Source organism: Staurois parvus, unplaced genomic scaffold (genome assembly GCF_062004578.1).
Source record: "Staurois parvus isolate SC_StPar_1 unplaced genomic scaffold, SC_StPar_1.0 ptg000884l, whole genome shotgun sequence".
NCBI classification, from domain to species: Eukaryota; Metazoa; Chordata; class Amphibia; order Anura; family Ranidae; genus Staurois; species Staurois parvus.
Window position 1 is genome coordinate 3,215,875 of NW_028318680.1, and position 9,126 is coordinate 3,225,000.

General features: G+C 53.3%; 1 non-coding gene and 1 pseudogene across 1 annotated transcript; one reads left to right on the forward strand and one right to left on the reverse strand.

Annotated features, from left to right (window-relative positions):
* Positions 1-3,395: 3,395 nt before the first annotated feature.
* Positions 3,396-3,502, reverse strand: LOC149442916 (U6 spliceosomal RNA). Its single transcript, XR_016306966.1, has one exon. It is a non-coding gene; the product is annotated as a U6 spliceosomal RNA (small nuclear RNA).
* A 373-nt stretch (positions 3,503-3,875) lies between these two features.
* LOC149442917 (U2 spliceosomal RNA) lies at positions 3,876-3,986 on the forward strand (annotated as a pseudogene).
* Positions 3,987-9,126: the final 5,140 nt, after the last annotated feature.

Here is a 9,126-nt window from a genome sequence, read left to right on the forward strand (position 1 = left end):
AGGAGAGGAAGGGTGTTGCGGCTGTTTTGAACATAGATTTTGAAAAGGCGTATGATAGAGTGGCGCATGGTTTTATGTTTGCGGTATTGGAGAAAATGGGGGTGCCTAGGAAGATGATTGAGTGGGTGAGATGTTTGTATGGGGGTATCACTAGTAGAGTGCAAGTAAATGGATGGGTGACGGATGGTGTGGAAGTGAAGGCAGGAGTAAGGCAGGGGTGTCCTTTGTCCCCCGTGCTGTTTGTGTGTGCAATTGAACCCTTAGTGAGGATGTTTGTGAGGGATAAAGGTTTGAGTGGATTAGTGGTGCCCGGGAGTGGGGGTAGAATGTTGAAGGTGATTGGGTATATGGATGATATAACGGTGATTTGTAAGAATGTGGAGAGTTTGAGGCGGGCGAAATTGTTAGTGGAGATTTTTTGTATGGCTAGTGGATTTAGAATGAATTTGGATAAGAGTGAATGTAAGTTTTTTGGTGATTGGGGTGTGATTGGCAGACATGATTGGAAGGTGTGTAAGGGAAGTGTGAGGGTGTTGGGAGTGAAGTTTGAATGTGACCTGTTTGGTAGAGAGAGTTGGGAGGATGTGATAGGGAAAATACAGCAAAAAATAACCTTTTGGTCGTTGCGGACTTTGTCTCTTGAAGGAAAGGTCCTTATTGTTAAAGCGGTACTGATGCCAATTTTGTGGTTTTTATACCAGGTTTTTCCTGCACAGGATAAGGTGCTGAGGCGGATCGTTAGACTGTTCTTCCAATTCTTCTGGTCCTCAAGGGCTGAAAAGTTGAAACGGGAGAAAGTGGTGAAAACGGTGTTGAATGGTGGTAAGGGGATGGTGAGTGTGGAAAGAGTGTTGTTTGTGCGGTATGTGGGTATGTGTGTGAAGTTGAGTAGGAAGGAAAGTTTGGCGGGGTGTATGTTGAAGTATGTGGGTGGGAATGTGTTGAGAAGATATGGGTGGTGTGAAGTTGACCTGAGGAGGCCTATGAGTTTTAGGTCTCCTTGGTTCTATGTCCGTATTGAAAGAGGAATGGGAAAGTTTGGGTTACAGGGTGTGGAGAGTGATTTGTGGTTGGAATGTAAGAAGGTTTTGATGTGGTTGAGTGCGAAGGAGGAACCTGAGTGGATTGGTGGATTGACTGCGGTAGAGAGTGAGAGTGTGTGGAGGATGGTGGGGATGAAGGATTTGGATAAGAGGCAGAAGGATGTGTCGTGGATGGGGGTGCATGGCTGTTTGCCTGTGCGGGCGTTTCAGAGGAGGAGAGGTATGGTAGATAGTGAGAGGTGTCCGAGGGAGGGGTGTGTGGGTGTTGAGAGTGTATATCATTTATTTTGGGAGTGTAAGTATGCGAAGGCTGTATGGAAGGGTTTGAGTAAGTTGATTGAAGGTTTGACTGGATTGAGGGGGATAACGTATGAGATGGTATTGTACGGTATCGGATGTTTGGGGAAAAAAGAAGCGAGAGTATTGTGGTTGTTGATTGGTTGTGTGAAGGAGAGTTTGTGGGATGTGAGGAATTTGGTTGTATATAAGAGGGAATGTGTGGGTGTAAGGGAGTGTACGGCCATGGTCCGCGGACGGCTGTATACATATGGTTATTGTGATATAATAAAAATGGGTGCTGAGGATGCGGAGAAGATTTGGCATTTTGGGTTTTGGAAGAGATGGGTGGTCATATGAGTCCTTTTTCATGATTATGGAGTAAATTTATGTTGATGTTTTTGTTTTTGTTGTTTTTTTAGACATGGTGACTCTCCTTTGCGCTCGCGTGCTATGGGGTGTTAGTTTTCTTGCCCAGGCGTTTGAGCGCGAGGGATTGGCGACTCTTAGTTAAGGTTGTTTTTTTTAACAAAAAAATAAAAAGGTTTTTGTTTATATGTATGATGATACTAATGTGTGTCTTTTTGCCTTCCTTAGGCAGCGTGTGGATGGTGGAGGGGGGGTCTTGTGGATATTAGGTTTAGTGCTAGGTGTGTTTATTGTATAGTGTGTAGGATGGCAATTTAGTGTTTCTACATTTGTAAAGAGAAACAGCTTGGAGACACTTGGAAAAAGGAATGATACAGAAAATTCCGGATGACAATGGATTCACGGAACACTTTATTTTTCCTGGAATTGCGGAATCCTGTTTTTGAAGTGTTCTTCGCTATATGTAATATGTTTATGTTTTGAATGTCGGGGAAGCCCCGTTGTTGTTGGCTTTTGTAAAGTGTCCTTTGAAAATTTTCTTTTCATGTTATATGTATTGATGGCTGTTTTTTATGATATTTTAAATAAAAGAATTAAAAAAAAAATCTGTTCTTATCAGTGTCCAGTGGGGGTGCTACCGACCATTCTGGTAAGAGGATGGTTGGTGTATAGTACCCTCACTGGTATGATGGGGGTCCGGAAGGCTAGTACCGGAGGGACAGAAACCAGGGAGCGCCATGATTCGTTCTGGGGCCTTGGGAGTAATTCCTCTGGGGAGACCGGAAAGACCCAGTTCCTCCTGGTTTGAGCATGCTACCTTGGTCTGGCCTGGGGTCGGGGACGCAAAAAGTCCGCAAACTCAGTGCCCCCTGGGGAAGACGCTCTCAGGGGTGTCACTAGTAACACTTGGGTGTGGGACCCCACGGTGTGAAGATGACACATGGCCACTGTTTTTCACTCTTTTTGCACAGCGCCCTAAGGACCAGGTCTTTTGGCTAAGTCCAGGGCAATTTTTGCTACAGGCCTCAGGGCCTGGTCTGTGCACTATTAGGCACGGTACCACTTTTTTATTTTATTCTATTTATTTAAATCACTCCCACGTTTTGTCACTTTTTGCTTTCTTATGTGTGTGTTTTTCACGGATGGAGGGTGTGGGTCCTCGGGCCTTACCTGAAGTCTAGGGGGAGGATGTGTGGCCATACGGTTCCTTCCTCCCCTGATCCCTAGGGGGTTTTCTCTTCGGGAGAACCCCCTTGCCTAGTACTGGATGTCCGGCTTCGGCTGGGCATAAGGAACGGTGGTCCACCAGGCCTTTTGGCCAGGAGGACCAAATGGGAACCTTGTCCCTGTCAGGAGCTTCGTGCCCCGGGGGATTGGGTGAACGGTCCAACCCTTTCGGGGGTAGGACAAACACACCCCTAAGTGCACGTTTTTCGTGTGTGTGTTTCTGCACTTGCACTTTTTTGCGGACACTTACGGGTTTTTACGTTATAGTTGCACGTTTGCGGACTTAAAAACCTGTCCTGAAGGTCAAAGAAAAGCCGGAGATGTGTAGAAAAGAAGGTTGCCAAAGAACACTGCCGCTCGGCTCCTGAAATAAGGATACGTCATGCCAGCAGATCCCTGCGGCAGCATGAAGCTTTTCAGGCCTTACCGTCAAAGGGTAAATGGCTGAGCGGCTCCACTTCTTTCCAGATGAGAGCGGCAATAAATATGGAACGCTTCACGAATTTGCGTGTCATCCTTGCGCAGGGGCCATGCTAATCTTCTCTGTATCGTTCCAATTTTAGTATATGTGCTGCCGAAGCGAGCACAGAGCTGGAGCGGCGGCCGAAGCAGTTATATACCGCGTGCCCTTTTCCTACCGGCATCTTAGGGAGAGTGGCGCATGAGCTTCCAATCTGCTTTCGGAGCACAGAGTCTTTGGAAAGCTTCAGGACAAACGAGACGGAGCCAAACAAGACTTTGACCGAAAATGGAGCTTGCTGCTCGGAAAGCTCAGGATTTTCCATCAGCTGCTTTGCCATTAGCACCGAAGGCGAATAAATTATGCTGATCAGTCAGCAGAGGCAGACTTCCCCTTGTTTGGCCAGAGAGGGCAGAAAGTGACAGCAGCTGCGGTCGAACTGCCAAATCAGCCGAATTCAGGAGAGAAGGAAAAAAAGGCAAACACCTGTCCTGAAGGTTATCGCTTCTCGGCCTTTTGGCTAAGATCAAGTGTAGTATCGACCTTGCCTTTAGGGGTGTCCCGGCTTCCAGCTAGGACGTTGAGAAACACTTGTATCTATCCAAGCCTTTTGGTCTGTGTGGGGTACCCTCTTCTCGGCCTTGTAGGATCGTCGATTAAATTCGGCTTCACCTACTTGGTGCTATTGGGTTTGAGGCTTAGCCCCCACACAGAACGAGTTTGTGATCTTCCCCCCCTTGTTCACTCTGCGTTACTACCTCCGGGCAGTAGACGCTCAATAGCCTTTTCAAAGGCTAAGCAAGCGAGAGTGAAGCCGCCGAGGAAGAAGGAGAAGGAACCCGACCAAGATCTCTGGGAAGCCCTCCTGAGAACTCCTCTGCGCCAAGATGGGGAAGAAACAGACCGTGAAGAAGCCACAGAACGCCGCTCCCGCCAAGACCCCGGGAGAAGCCCCCTCCGCCTCCACCTCCACCCCAGACAGTTCCGGCCCTGCAGACGGTCTCCCTCCCTTGGAGCCCTGGATGAAGCAGACAGTCGTGCTGCGGCTGAAAGAGGTGGAAGGCAGAATCCCGGAGATGACCCCGGAAGTCTTTGGCAAGAAAATGATCCTTGAACAAGGATTCAGCAAGGCAGAGACCCTGTCGGTGCAGTCCTTTGTGAAAGGTTTGTTCCTTGTCACATTTGTCTCCCTACAGGTGTGCAGAAGGTACTGGGAGGCAGTGAAGACCGCTGGACCCGACTCCCTCTTCCGAAAGTTCACTGCGAACTCTCCCATTCAAAGGGACGAAAGGCGGATCACGGTGTCCATGAGGAACCCTCACGTCCCCGGCAGAGACATCGCCACCTACCTACAAAGGTTTTGTGTCGTGTTGAAGGACCCAGTCCGGATACTAGACACCAACGGCTTCTGGACTGGTAAGTGGGCTGTGTTTTGCAGGCTACTAAGAGATCGTCCCGCTGGAGATCTCCAACACCTGCAACAGTGCTTCTCCCTGGGATCGTCATCAGGACTCCTACACTACCCAGACCTACCCCAGTCATGCCGCAGGTGCGGCCAGCCGGGGCACGAGGGTAAGGAATGCAGTGTGCTTTCTTGTAGGTTCTGTAGGTCTGCAGGTCACGAGACCAAGGATTGCCCAAGGTCCAGAACCTGCAACCTCTGTGGACAGTCAGAGCACGTCTACAGAGACTGCCCAGAAAGAAGCAGGACGTACGCCGGGGCCCTGAGCAAGGGCCCGGCCACCAAACCAGCGCCACAGAAGCCCCCAAAGGACCCGGGTAAGAGGAACCCCCCCCAGGCCCCAGGTGCCCCTGCCCCTGGTCCCCCTGCCCCTGGTCCCCCTGCCCCAGGGTCCCCCTGCCCCGGGTCCCCCTGCCCCAGGCCCCCCTGCCCCAGGTCCCCCTGCCCCTGCCCCTGGCCCCCCCGCCCCTACCCCTGGCCCCCCTGCCCCAGGTCCCCCTGGTCCCCTCGCCCCTGGGCCCCCTGCCCCTGGGCCCCCTGCCCCTGGTCCCCCTGCCCCTGGGCCCCCTGCCCCGGGCCCAGTTCCACCCCCCCCTGACCTGTCCTCACAGGAGGACTTCCCGCCCCTTCCCCCTGTCACCCCTGTCAGCAACTCTGCGACGGGATACAGGAAGCGGAAGAAGGAGCAGGCTAGCCCAGCGGCGGAGGACCCCTCCTCTGCCACCAAGCGGCCTGCCGTCCTCCAGAATGTCGCAGGTCCCGACCCCGTGGGGGAAGACCTCGACACGCTAGAGGAAGAAGAGGTGGAAGAAGAGATGGCTCTGACCCAGTTGGACCCAGATCTCTCCACCGACTTCGATGAGGTCCTCAACGAGGTCCTCAATCAGATTGGTCTGGGCCAGGACACCTGTCAGGCTGCAGAAGTCACAGAGGTCGCCCCCCCTCCCCAGGGGAGGTAAGCACAGCCCCTGCCGACTAACCCCTTCATCTCTTTCCCATGATGGCTGAGATATCTATCTTTTCCATTAATGTGAGGAGCATCAAGGATGTGTCTAGGAGGCAGACTGTGCTGACCTTTCTTTCCACTCAGCAGAGTGATGTGTACATGCTTCAGGAGTGCGCACTTCCCCCTCTGAGGAGGTACACTCATTTGTCCTCCCAGTGGACCCACGGTCCCTCCTACTGGTCTGGGGGTGGCGATTGCAAGTCCGCAGGGGTCGCGGTTCTTATCAGGGGAGGACGTTTCACTGTTGACTCCGTCCATGAGCTCGTCTGTGGCCGCCTTCTGGTCATAGACGGTTCGTGGGCGGGGGAGCCCGTTAGGCTCATCAACGTGTACGCCCCCCCGGAGAAGAACGCGCGGCTGGAACTTTTCCAAACCCTGCGGACGCAACTCGCCACAACGAGAACAGTAGTAATCGGCGGTGATTTTAACTGTCCGATAGAGGAGGATGGGCGCAGCTCCAGCATGTACGCAAAACTCGACACCACCTCGAAGCTGCTCCGGGAGATGATTGCGGAGGCTTCCCTGCGAGACGCAGTGGGATCCGTGGGGCGCGGTTCCGTGAATTACTCATGGAGCCGCCCCGATGGATCTGTGCGCTCCAGGATTGACTTTGTGCTCACCTCCAGGGCAGTCAGGCACCGCGGGTTCTCCATGGTTCCCTGCTTTTTCTCTGACCACAGGGCCATTCACTTTCAAGGCGATCTGGGAGAGGGCTTTGCCCCGGGCCCAGGCTCCTGGAAGCTGAATTGCACCCTGCTGGACGATGAGGAACTGCTAGAGGAGCTCAGGGAAACCTACGGTGCCTGGCGAGAGGAGAAGTCTTTCTTTCCTAAGGTAAGCGACTGGTGGGAGTTCGTGAAAGTCAAGCTGCGCAGCTTCTTTCAGGCCAGGGGACGCCAGCAAGTGTGTGCCAGGAGGAAGGAACTCAGGAGGCTGCAGCGTCAGCTGCAGTCCCTGCAGGACCTTCATCACTGTGGCTGGGACGTGAGGCAAGACCTGGAGGACACCAAGAAGTGCTTGAAAAAGCACTTTGAGGAAGAATCCAGGCACATTGTCTTCCGTGCCAAGGTGGAGCATCTCGAGAAAGGTGAGAAGTGCAACTCTTTCTTTTTCAGGAAACTCCACTCAGGACACACACCCCTGTCTGAGCTGCGTGACAAGACCGGAACACTCCAGAAGGGGAAGGAGGCCGTGATGGAAGTGGTCAGCGACTACTACACCGACCTCTACTCCCCCAAAGAAACAAACTCGGAAGCGGCCGACAGGTTCTTCTCAGGTATCTCTAACGCTATTGATCCTGCAGGTTTGTCGGCCACCAACGCCCCCTTGACGTTGGAGGAACTGCACTCTGCCGCTAAATCCTTTAGGCAAGGCAGGACCCCGGGCTGCGACGGTCTCCCAGCGGAGCTCTATGTAGCGCTGTGGGACCTCGTGGGCCCGGACCTGCTCGAGCTGTACGAGGAGATGGTGGTGGAGGGCAAGATGCCTCCTTCGCTGAGGGAGGGGATGATCACGATCCTGTACAAGCGTAAGGGGGAGAGATGTGATTTGAAAAATTGGCGTCCCATCTCTCTCCTGAACGTGGACTACAAGATCCTCGCCAAAGTCATGGCGAACAGGCTGAAGGCTGTCATCGGACAGATCATCAACCCGGATCAGACTTGTGGCATTCCTGGCCGCAGGATTGCGGACAGCCTAGCGCTTGTCCGGGACACGGTCCAATACATCAAGGACCGCCGTGTGCACGCGGCCCTGGTCAGTCTTGATCAGGAAAAGGCCTTTGACCGTGTCTCCCATGGGTTTATGTGCAGAGCCCTGCGCAGGTTTGGTCTTGGGGAAATGTTTTGTTCATATGTTGACATCATGTACAATGACATTTGTAGTTCCGTGCAGGTGAACGGCTGGAAGACTGACCCCTTCCCGGTTCTCTCCGGGGTCAGACAAGGCTGTCCTCTCTCACCTCTGCTTTTTGTTTGCTGTATAGAGCTCTTCGCCGAATGCATCAGACGGAATCCAGAGATCGGGGGAATCACCGCACCGGGACCAGACAGACGGGAAGTGAAGTGCTCGCTCTACATGGACGACGTGACGGTGTTCTGTGCCAACCAGCGCTCCATCGACCTGCTCGTCCAGACCTGCGAGGACTTCGGCCAAGCTTCGGGGGCAAAGGTCAACTGCGGGAAGTCGGAAGTCATGCTCTTCGGAAAGTGGTTCCTGCCTTCTTCTGCATCCATGCCCTTTGGCATCAAGACAGACTTCATGAAGATTTTGGGAGTTTGGTTTGGTGCCGAGGGCGCAGCCCTGAAGTCTTGGGAGGAGAGACTGGCCAAGATGCGCCAAAAGTTTGGACTCTGGAGCCTCAGAGACCTCACCATCGAAGGGAAGACACTGGTACTCCGCAGCGAGATTCTCCCTGTGTTGCAGTACCTCGCCCAGGCCTGGCCCCCTCGGGTCAACACCTGCAAGGCCATCACCAGGGCGGTGTTTCACTTCATCTGGGGCTCCAAGATGGACAGAGTGAAGCGGGCAGTCATGTTCAAGGAACCCCTCAAGGGCGGTAAGGGCGTGCCCGACATCGCCACCCAGCTGAGGGTGTTCTTTGCTTGCAACTGCGTCCGCAGAACTTTGCCAAGACGGACTACGGACTCTGGCGGGAACGCAATGTCTCGCTTCTTCCTGTTGCCTCTCTGGAGGTCCCTGGGGTGGGACACTTGGGATAGTTCCATCCCCTACAACTGGGACACTCCTTGGTTCTACTTGGATACCTTCAAGTTCATCAGGGAGCAAGGGCTGCAGGGAGTCAAGCCGGACTTGTGGAAGCCAAAGACCATCTACAAGCTCATCCGAGCCAGCGACATTTTGGAGTCGGTTCCAGGCCTGCCTTCAGACACCTGCAAGGTGGTCTGGAGGAATGTTTCTTCCAACATCCTCACCAACAGGCACAAAGACCTGGCATGGATGGCTATCCAGGGGGGACTGCCTCTCAGGACATTTATGCATGCCAGGAACCTGAGCAGATACAGACACTGCCCCTTCTGCATCATCCATGAGGAAACGTCTTACCACGTTTTCTGGGAGTGCTCATTTGCTCAGGCCCTGTTGGGGGCCCTGGAACCTGAACTCAAGGACTTTGTGCCACAGACAGCCATCACTCACTTCGGGGTGTTGAATGGACTGTTCTGCGGAACTTTTTCTTTGGAGGACATTGACGGCGCCTGGCGGGTGCTGTGCTGTTTTAAGGACGCTTTATGGTGCGCCAGAAAGCGCCTCATCCACCAGCGGG